We start from the raw sequence: 10,686 nt of genomic DNA, 5'->3' as shown, positions 1-10,686 counted from the left end.
TTCTGCGATAGTTTCAACCCAATCAACCTCCTTACTCTCTTCGGGATCATTGGGTTGTTTGCACACATTAAAAATGTTCAATTCTAAGGTCATGTTACCAAAAGAAAGCTTCATGATGCCATTCCTACAATTTATCAATGCATTAGAAGTTGCAAGGAATGGACGTCCTAAAATGACCGGAATCTGAGACTGTGAGTTCGAAGCCGGATGTGTGTCCAATACAATAAAATCGACAGAAAAGTAGAACTTGTCTACTTGGACTAATACATCCTCGATAATCCCCCTTGGAATTTTAACTGACCTGTCAGCTAATTGCAAAGTGACGGAGGTTGGCTTCAACTCACCTAAACCAAGTTGCTCATATACAGAATATAGCAACAAATTCACACTCGCCCCTAAATCTAACAATGCTCGCTCTATCCTAAAGTTGCCTATGATGCATGAGATGGTTGGGCAACCTGGATCTTTATATTTAGGGAGAATGTTGTGCTGCAAAATAGCACTCACATTTTCAGTTAAAAATGCCTTCTTCTTAACATTTAATCGACGCTTAACAGTACACAAGTCCTTCAAAAATTTGGCATATGAGGGTACTTGTTTGATTGCATCAAGAAGAGGTATGTTGATCTTTACTTGTTTAAAAAGCTCAAGAATTTCAGAATTAGGTTCGAGCTTTTGCAACGGCTTTAACCATTGTGGAAAAGGTGAAGGAAAAGGACATTCAACTTTCTCGGTAGAAGTTGGGACCTCAACTTTTTCTTTGTTCCTTTCATCGACTTTGGGAGCATCAGAATTAGAAGTGACTCGCGGTCTCAATGGGACGGTCTGATCGATAACTTTCCCATTACGCAAAGTCATAATGCTTTTTTGCATGTTCTGTATGCGAACTAGAGGGAGCCGTATTATTACTACCGTGCATTTGTGGGTTAGGTTGGGGTTGAGCTGGAAGCTTACCCTTCTCTTGGGTACTTAGGACGGTAGTCAACATTGACAATTGGTTCCTTATATCTTCAAAATTTCGAGTATTTTGAGCATTGATATTAGCTTGACCTTGTAGAAAAGTTTGTATAGATTGCAAGGTATCCTCAATATTCGGCTTCTGAGAAGGTGGTGGTGCATAAGTAGGATGTGCAGGTGGAGGAGCTGAATGGTGTGACTGTTGAGGATGATCGTTTCTCCACCTAAAGTTTGGATGATTCTTCCAACCAGGGTTATAGGTATTCGAGTATGGATCGTTATAAGGCTTTTGGTAGGAGTTCATAGCATTTGCTTGATCGTGCAAGACTTCCTTGAATGCCGGTATGGTGGGGCAATCTGTAGTAGTATGACCCGACATATCGCAGATACCACAACACTCATTTCTGAGCTCTATAGTCTTGACAGGCTCAACCTTCCTAAGCTCAATTTCTTCTACCTTCCTAGTGAGGGCTGCCATTTTAGCATGAAGATCATCCTCAGTTCTGAGGTTGTAAAGGCCTCCCTGTACAGAGCTAGTAGGCTTAGGCAAAGACTTGTTGTTTCTATCCCCATTATCCCAAAGTTGGGCAGTCTCAGCAAGGGAATCCAAATACTCCCATGCCTCATCAGGTTGTTTTTCTAAAAATCTACCATTGCACATGGTCTCTACAAACTGTTTCAACTGTGGAGATAAACCTTCATAAAAGAAGCTAATGGTTCTCCAAGTTTCGAACCCGTGATGAGGGCATGAGAGAAGAAGGTCTTTAAATCTTTCCCAACATTCATAAAATGTTTCATTATCTTTTTGTTGGAAATTGCTAATATGTCTTTTTAAAAAGTTGGTCCTTTGTGTGGGAAAGAACTTCTTTAAAAATTCTCTCTGCATATCTTGCCAAGTTCTTATTGATCTAGGTCGCAAGGAGTTTAGCCATATTTTGGCCTTATCCTTTAGAGAGAAAGGGAACAATGTCAACTTGAGGACATCCTCGGTGATGTTTGGCACTCTAAATGTAATGCTCAATTCTTCAAAATCCTTTAAATGAAGATACGGACTTTCGGACTCTAACCCATGAAACTTGGGCAGCAATTGAATTACCCCCGGTTTGATGTCAAAATGTCCTACATTATCAGAAAAAATTATGCATGAAGGCTGACTAGTCCTAGCCGGTTGTAGGTATTGTCTTAGAGTCATAACATGGGGTTCTCGTTCTCGATTGTGGTGACTCCCCGCATCTTCATTTAAATCATCCATCTCACAAGGTATGAGATATTGAGAAAGAATTTCAGGGGTATGTCCTAAGGGATGATCTAAAGTTGTACGACTTAATCGACCAGTGTCATCCCTATTCCACTTTAGCATGCAAAATATTTCCCTCTCTTTTTTTTTTTAATTATAAGTACCAACTAAAGATAACCTAAAACGACACCCTAAAACAAAAATCTATTCACAATCAAACATGCAACAAAACATTACACCTCAATTTCTAATATTTTTCTTAAATTTCTAGACAGCTCCTAACTGGTTTGAAGAGGGCACCTAAGCCTCCAATCCGGTCTAATGAACCGAGTTGACCAGGTAAGCTCCCAGGTAAGTGGAGGGGTCACGATGCGTTCGCAAAGGTCCCACTTAAAACCCACTTGCCTCGAACAGATGAACTGTCTCTCTTATAGGGACAAAGCTTGCCTAGACATCAACTAAGCCACAGAGTGAAATTGGTGCAACTTTCGGTGGTCTTCGTCCTATTGAGCTCGAATGTCCTTAGGGGCCGATGTCTAGTTGATTTTAGTTAAGCTTAGGATATTTATGCACTGGGGTGATTTTTGGGCTAAGGACGAGTGATGAAATCCCGACCTTATCTTTTTAAATGGGTTCAGCCCTTAGAATATTTTATACTGATGCCTTATACTATATGCAACAATCAAGAGATTTTTTTTTTAATGTTTTATGACATGACATTAAATTTCATTGAATAGGTGATCAAGCAAATTATTTATTTTTTTAAAAAAAATTTATGAGTTGACGTTTGAAATTTGAATTCTGAAATTTGAAATTTGAAATTTTAGGTTTTTCTTTTTTTTTCCTTCAATTTTTAATTAGCAACAAGGGTTAATGAGATATGATAACAATAAAATTCTGATTCTAAAAAAAATTAAATGCAGAAAATTTAAAACAGAAAGTAGCAAGGTTTCATATTAATCTAATGGTCTTAGAAGTCTCCGAATGTCAATCAGACCGTTCAGATTATTGAAAAATATGTCTTGCACCAGCTGACCAAATTTGAGGCAAATCAGACAGCTAATTTCTATGATATCAGAGTTTGATGCAAAATGTGCAGGGAATTAAAAATAGTAGTAAAGATTTAATTTTTTTTTTTGAAAGAAAAATACTAACTACTAAGGTAAAAATGAAATCTAAAATTATACTAATAACTCAGCCGTTCCCCGGCAACGGCGCCAAAAACTTGATGCAAAAATAAAATTGTTCTCCCAAGTGCAGGAGAATCGCACAAGTAATATAACTCGAGAGTCCGAGGTCGATTCCTCAGGGAACGGTCTATGAAGTATCAGTTTAATTTCAGATTTAATTTCAGTAGTTTAGAAAAACTAATTAATAAATTAAGTTCGATAATATAGAGATGGCTAGGGATCCGGAATCCCCCCTTGACTATATTACTTTCAACAAATAAACTTGACGATTCTCGATTAAGGATCGAATAGATAAAATAGTTTTAATCATGGAATATATCGATTGAATACATGAGCCCAATGTCTAAGCATTCATCGTGCTAGTTATGTCTACGACAAATCAAATATCAGAGTGATCCATGCATCGATAAACATAAAACATGATTAATTTATCTAATAAATAAATATGCGAGAATCATAACATACCAATGGATATTAAACAATTAGAATACAAGTTTAGAGTGTACTTGATGAAAGCAACATGACAAGGGTTCATCCTTCACCCTTTGCCAAAAGAATTAGCCTCCCATTACAAAAACAGCCTCCTCTTTTATATCTTTTTTTTTTTTCTTTTCGGAAACAGGGCATACCCTGTTTCCCTTTCTTTCTTCCCTTCTCTCTTGTGAAAACAGTCACCTGCTCTCCTCTGTTTTTTTTTGTGTGGGAACCCACCCCCTTCTTCAAATCGAAGCCCCTTCTTATAACAATCTTCCTCCCTTCCCAGCCGAGATGCTCACGAGCGTTGGAAAGGAGGAGGATGCGGACGGCTGGGAGGTGATCGCGGCTGATGCGGCGTTTCACGGGATCGGGCGTTGATCGCGGGATCTGGAGAATGCCCGGATGCGAGCTGATTGCGGAAGCTGGGATGAACTGACGCTGGCCCGGAAGCATGGGATCTCGGTCTCGGGCGGAAGAAGAGGAGGCAGACGGCTGGGAGATCATGGATGGGACGAGCCGCAGATCTGGAGGACGCCCGGAAAGGAGCTGATCGCGGACGGCTGGAGCGGCTGTGAGGCGGGATCACATGCTGAAGAACGGACTCGGAATCTTTGAAACAGTGAGGGAGGTGGATGCTTGGGAGGTGATCGCGGCTGCTGTGGAGGAGCGTTGATCGGGTTGTGAGGCTGAGAAGGGATGGACGCGTGAGCCGGTGGGAGACGCGGATGGATCACGGATGGCAGGGGCGTGGACGAGTGAATTGCGAACGTCTAGGATCGCTGGGACTCAATTTCCGGAAGTTGGGATTACGGGGGAAAGAAGATCATGCGGGAGAAGCTTCACGGGCTCGGGCAGGATGAGAACGCAAACGGGTTGATGCGGGAACTCATCACGGGTGTGGACGACGTGGAGAGGACTCGATGATCACGGGATGATCGCTGATGTGGCCATTTCGGATCTTCTTGGTTTGATAAATCTAAGCCCTCGGATGTCCCATTGCGTGTTGCCTTAGGATGGCTGGCATATATCCCTCGAGTGCAAGTGTGCTTGAAGATTGGTGGGTTTGATCAGACCATGATGAGGTTGGGCGTATGTGGTCTAAGTTATGCATTTGTCTAGGCCCAATTTATACTAAATACGCATTGTAACTTTGATTTCTGATCACCTGCACCTAATCAAAAAAATATAATATTAAATTAGTGATAATATCGTTATCCGTTGGCAATAATACTAATTTAAGTAGTATGTAGATCGTACTTTTGTACTCTCATCAAAATATGCTAAAAGATCACATGAGCCTTTTAACAAACTTTGGCTATTTGAGATCTCCAAATTCTCTATGGATGGCTAGCTTTCTCTATAACATATCAAGCAAATCACGAAGATTAAGATCCCACAATATGATATCATAAGAAATTAAATATCTTCCCCCAAAATAAAGGAGAAACAAACATCCTTGACATGTGCTTAGACCTTTACATTGTTCAATGGAGTATTATCTACACATTGTAATTAAGATGTACAATATATAATATATAGCTAGCAAATTTTGGACATCTGCAATGCAAATGTGGTCCATCTCATGTTTCTCAAAAACATGAGGCACATCTAATTGTATTGGAGATCACTTGCTTGATGTATGATATACCATCTCTGCTTTCGAGTTTGAGATACTTAAAACTATTTTAGTTTGAATGCACAAAAATCTTAGTTTATTTCGTAGATGGAATTTGTATGAAGCTAATTCAAACTTATAAATTGAGAAAGAAGGAAACATCAGCCACAATGTAAGTTTATTATTTAAAGTCTTAAACTATTTTGGTTTTAAAATGAAAAGTCATAGTGAGTAATAGGTAAGCCAAGTCAACTAAAAAATGAACGTACTACAAACTAGTTGATTTATAATTTTGTTCTCAAGTATTTGTAGAACATACACATAAAAAGAGCATGAGTCTTCCACTTAATCCTCCCAAGGTATATCAATATTCTGCTTCTTTTAATAGTATATGAGTGCTTTCTATAAGTATAATTCCTTCTTAAAAAATAGTATCACACTTAACACTAATTTAAATATTTTTTTTTCTAAGTTAGATATTATGTTAGTGGTGAGATTACCCTTAAATTTGGGTTTCGCTCTTCAAGAAGCTCAGTTGATGTTGAACGTGAACCAAATTGGATTTTTTTTGCTAGAGCATGGACAATTGAGACTTAATTCTACAACTAAAGCTCCTTTCTAAACAGAATAGGTAGAGAGGCATAAAGTTTTTTGCGAGTCCATACAAGTTGATTGTAACAAACTACATTAGCATACTAATGTATGATTAAATATTATTTTATTAATCCAATAATACTAAAACATTTTTAATATAATAAATTAAAATTTTATATTTTGTTATCCAAAATATTTGGAGAGATTTCCATAGTACATCATCGAAAAACTATGAAAAATAAGGTTGTCTAGTATGATTTTTGCAAGAGGTTAAACATCTTCTACCAAGAAAATATCTTCAAAATTTACATACCACATCATGAGGACATCTATGAGACTCGGCGTTCCATCCTTTTTATATTTTCTAGATTTAAACAGTCCATTTCATGCATAATAGTTTCGATCAATATGATATTAATTTAATGCACAAGATGAAATGAAGGAAAGAGAATGGGGTTTCTTACTAAGGCGATGGTCATTCTATAAAATCCCCTCTACATATATTTCCATCATTAAATTAGGAAGCTAGATGCCCATGATATCTTAAATTTCTCGTATAACAATTTACTTAATTATAATCTATAAATATACATGTACAATAAACTTTCAATGACAACTTCTTATCCCAAAAATAAGCATGTTTGATGACAATCCTTTTTGTCATCATTAAATTTTAGCTATGGACGACCTCGTTATAATAAAACTCTTGCCACAAAAATTTTCGTGGTAAGATTTTGGCTTTAGTGAGGGCTTCTATTATCAAAAAAATCATGTTTTCTTGTAGTTTTAATTTTAAAATATAAAATCACAATAAATAATATATAAACTAAGTGAACTCACTAATGAACCTCATAGATAACAAACTAGTTGATTTAATTGTTTTGTTTTAGTAAAGTATTTGTAAAATACATTTTTAACGGAGAATGAGTCTTCCACTTACTTCTTCCAAGCTTAATCAACATTCTACTTCTTTTAGCAAGTATGATTATCCTATATGCACATCCTTACCTTGAAAAAGATATTTATAATATGACACTTAACATTAACTAAAGAAGTAAAGGATCAAACGAAACTATCTATTTCTGATGTCCATGTAGATATATCCATTGTTTTGGCATTAACAAAGAATTTATGTTTGTGTGTAATGGATTAAGCTTATGATAGAAAAATGATTATTTGTTTATGTTGGCTAGAAACTTTTCTAATTTGTTTAAAACTAGAATTGTCTATTGATTTCAATTGGATTTAAGCTCACTAAAAAATTTTGAATTTATTTGTATATTGGTAATTAATCCAAATTATGAATTTAATAACTGATAAAGGTATGGTTGGTGCAAGAAATCATTTGACTAAAGATTGACATTTGGACCTAATTTTGTATGCATTTTGAAAAAAAATAGTACGAAGCTACTTGAAAATCTCGAAGGGCATCCGTGGAATATAGTAGAATATAAAATGAGTTATGAAAGTTCAAATTATATGAAATTATAACTTAAGATAGCTTAGTTATGATATGCAAAACATAAAGATGTATAGAGATCGTGACAATTGCAAAATGGCCTATTAGGATAAAATGGTCTGTCATTTCATTTTTTGGTTTTTATTAGGTATATACTAAGTACATGAACATGCTCCCTCCAAGCGAAGGCTATTCTTTCTTTATTTGGGAGAAGATACATATCCAAGGCAAGTCATGCTTACATTAGGATAAGATATACCTAATTAATATTTTGTTTATTGTATAGAATATAAGAGATTGAATTTTCAAATAGATTCTCTTACCAAATTTTATACTCAAAATACCATTAATTTTTAGTTAAGAAAAATAAGAATTACTTTTCAAACCAAGTTGAAATACTTGTTTTGGCAAATATGTTCTAGCAAATATTGGAATTGTGATGAGTAACATTCGCAATTCTAACTGCATATCTCAACCTTTTCTCCTTGCAATTCCATATCCCCATTTATATTTTTCTCTCATTCCTTGAGCCTTTATTTTCTCTCTCATAAGATCCCCACACTGTTCTAGGCATTTCTAACTTTTTAAAATCAATCATGTCAAATATCTTATCTTATTATACTTGTCATAGTTTTGTCTTGATCAATAGTCAGATTCACCGCTCCTTATATCTCTCTCTTCCTCTTTCCTATGCAAACTCTCTCTCCATGCTACTCAATATCATTGTAAAACCCTGATTTAATATATATTTATACTATAATATTAAATGAGAGAGAGGAATATGCAATTTTAGATTTTGTCTATCAAATTTTTAGCCAAAATAGCCTTATTTCCTTTCTACATGAATATCTGCAAAAGAAGACAAGTAATTAGTCAAGGTATGCCTCTATTTACTTCTCTATTACTTATCGATATGGTTTCTTTTAAGCAACGCAAACCATTTGGCTCATTTTATTAAAAAATAACCTTTATCCATCTCTAATTCACATTGCTAACCAATTGGACTCTTTTTAAAATTAAAATGAAAAAAAATATTGATACTCTTTATTCAATCTATATATTTTATCTCTTATTCTCCAATTCTTTGAACTCTTTTTAATTAAGTGACAGTTTCAAAATCAGGAAATGATCCCTCTTGATTTTGTCTGTTGATTTTTATATAGAAAATAATCCACCTATTTATCTTAAAAATATATTTCTCACTTCATTAACTTTTTCTTCTCATTAACTCACACGTGCTTTCTCCTCCTTTCTCGATCTTAGTCAGATCATATCTCTATTATAAAACTCCAAAACAAAACTAAACTCTCTTTCTTTAATTCAACTCCCAAACTAGGGCTGAAAATGTATCGAATATGGATCGAATATTGATATATTTATATTTATATCCATATTGTTCAACGAATACAAATATGAATACGGATTTTAAATGGATATCAAAATTAATATCCATATTTATTCTAAATGGATACAAATACGAATCAGATAATAAGCATATCTATATTTGTTATAAACGGATATGGATACGAATCGGATATTAAACATATTCATATTTTCTTATCCGAATATGGATATAAATAAGATACTTTTTTAGATATTAATGTTTGAGTAAAATTCAATGATAAAAACTAGCAATAAAGACATGATCATAAAAAAAAAGATTCAATTAAAAAATATAATTTTAACAAGTATTTATCAATAATAAAAATGATCAATTTGATAAAAGATATATGCTAAAGATTGCTCGTCGTTAAAGTAGATAGGATCTATGGCTCCTCAAAAGCATCTCACGGCTATCGCCAGTTGCAATCACCAGATGAAAATTAGGATGAGATCTTCAAAACCCTAGTTGCTTGAAGTCGACGAAAGAAAAAGAGAGACGAAGCGGACGAACAAGAGGTTTGAGCCTTTCAGGCATGCGGGATTATTTAAAGGATTTTATTTGAATTAGATATTCTGTAATCAGGTTACTATCTTAAGTGACGATCATCCGATATCTAGATTTCTTTTAGTTTAGATTTGGTTAATAACCTAATTGGTTCCTTAATTCAACTTAAATTTCTTATTTTCACTTATCCTTATTATACAGACATCCGAATCTGGATCCAAATCCAAAAAAATCAGGTACATCCGCATTTGTATCCATATCTAGAACATTTTTGAACTGACCATCCAGATCCGACAAGACCAAAAAAATAGTATCCGAATCTGACCCGAATTGGATTAAAAAAACTATGGAAGTCAATCCAAGCATGGCAAACTCACAAATAAGTTGGACGAATTTCTCAGCCAAACTATGGGAGTCGGCTAACGCCACTTATTACAATTTTAGAATTTAACCAATACATCTATCGATGCCAACAAAGTGGATAGATGAACAAGCTATAATGGCAGGTGATATTATGCAATACAAACGCCGCTTTATCAAAGTTTAGCTCTTGTTACACATGTATCAACAACACATAACTCATCTGGCATTACTTTATCAAGACCATGAATACGAACAAGGCCATCGCCCACTTGAAGTACGGTGCCGGTATTTATAATCTTTACTTCTCTATTATATTGTTTGATGCATTCACATATTCCTCCATTACAAGCAATAAAATCCAGTGGATGGTTTGGAAAGCTTCTAGAGTAAAAAAAGTTGACTCCATCTTTAAATAGGTCTGTGCGTCAAACTCTTTATGATATATGAATAAGCATTTGCATGATTCTTGGTTGTTAACAAGGTGTACCCATATAGCTCACAACAGTGCTTTTTGTTGCATCTAAAGAAGAAAAAGATTTAATCAGTGAAACCTCAAAATTATCGGCAACTAAAGCTTGATACCTAATGTTGTAATCGTTTATATCTCTTTAGTACACTAGATTTTCATACCCACTGGTGACCTGAATTCAAGCCCTCTAGAAATCGCCTCACTTGATTAAGAGCCCAGCCCAAACAATAAAGTAGTTATCTGACAAGTAGCCGCAGAAATGAGATTCTTCTATACATAAAGGTTCCCGAATGTTACTATAGAACAAGCAGTATAACAAAACCAATATAACACACAGAAAAATGAAAAAATGCCGACATATATATACTGACGATAGATAGAAGTGCCGGTAATTTATTTCCAGTGCCAAAATTTGCCAAACACTTCTAAGTAGTGTC

General features: G+C 35.1%; 1 non-coding gene across 1 annotated transcript; it reads left to right on the top strand.

The window, feature by feature from the left end:
• The first annotated feature begins 1,688 nt into the window (after positions 1-1,688).
• On the top strand, positions 1,689-1,798 carry LOC148715299 (small nucleolar RNA R71). Its single transcript, XR_015974340.2, has one exon. It is a non-coding gene; the product is annotated as a small nucleolar RNA R71 (small nucleolar RNA).
• The last annotated feature ends 8,888 nt before the right edge of the window (positions 1,799-10,686 follow it).

This window comes from Phoenix dactylifera, chromosome 7 (assembly GCF_051530095.1).
Source record: "Phoenix dactylifera cultivar Ajwa chromosome 7, Ajwa_hap1_PhDact_Kaust_v1.1, whole genome shotgun sequence".
Taxonomy (NCBI): domain Eukaryota; kingdom Viridiplantae; phylum Streptophyta; class Magnoliopsida; order Arecales; family Arecaceae; genus Phoenix; species Phoenix dactylifera.
The sequence above is the reverse complement of the archived record's forward strand: the minus strand, read 5'-3'. Positions and strand labels throughout refer to the sequence as shown.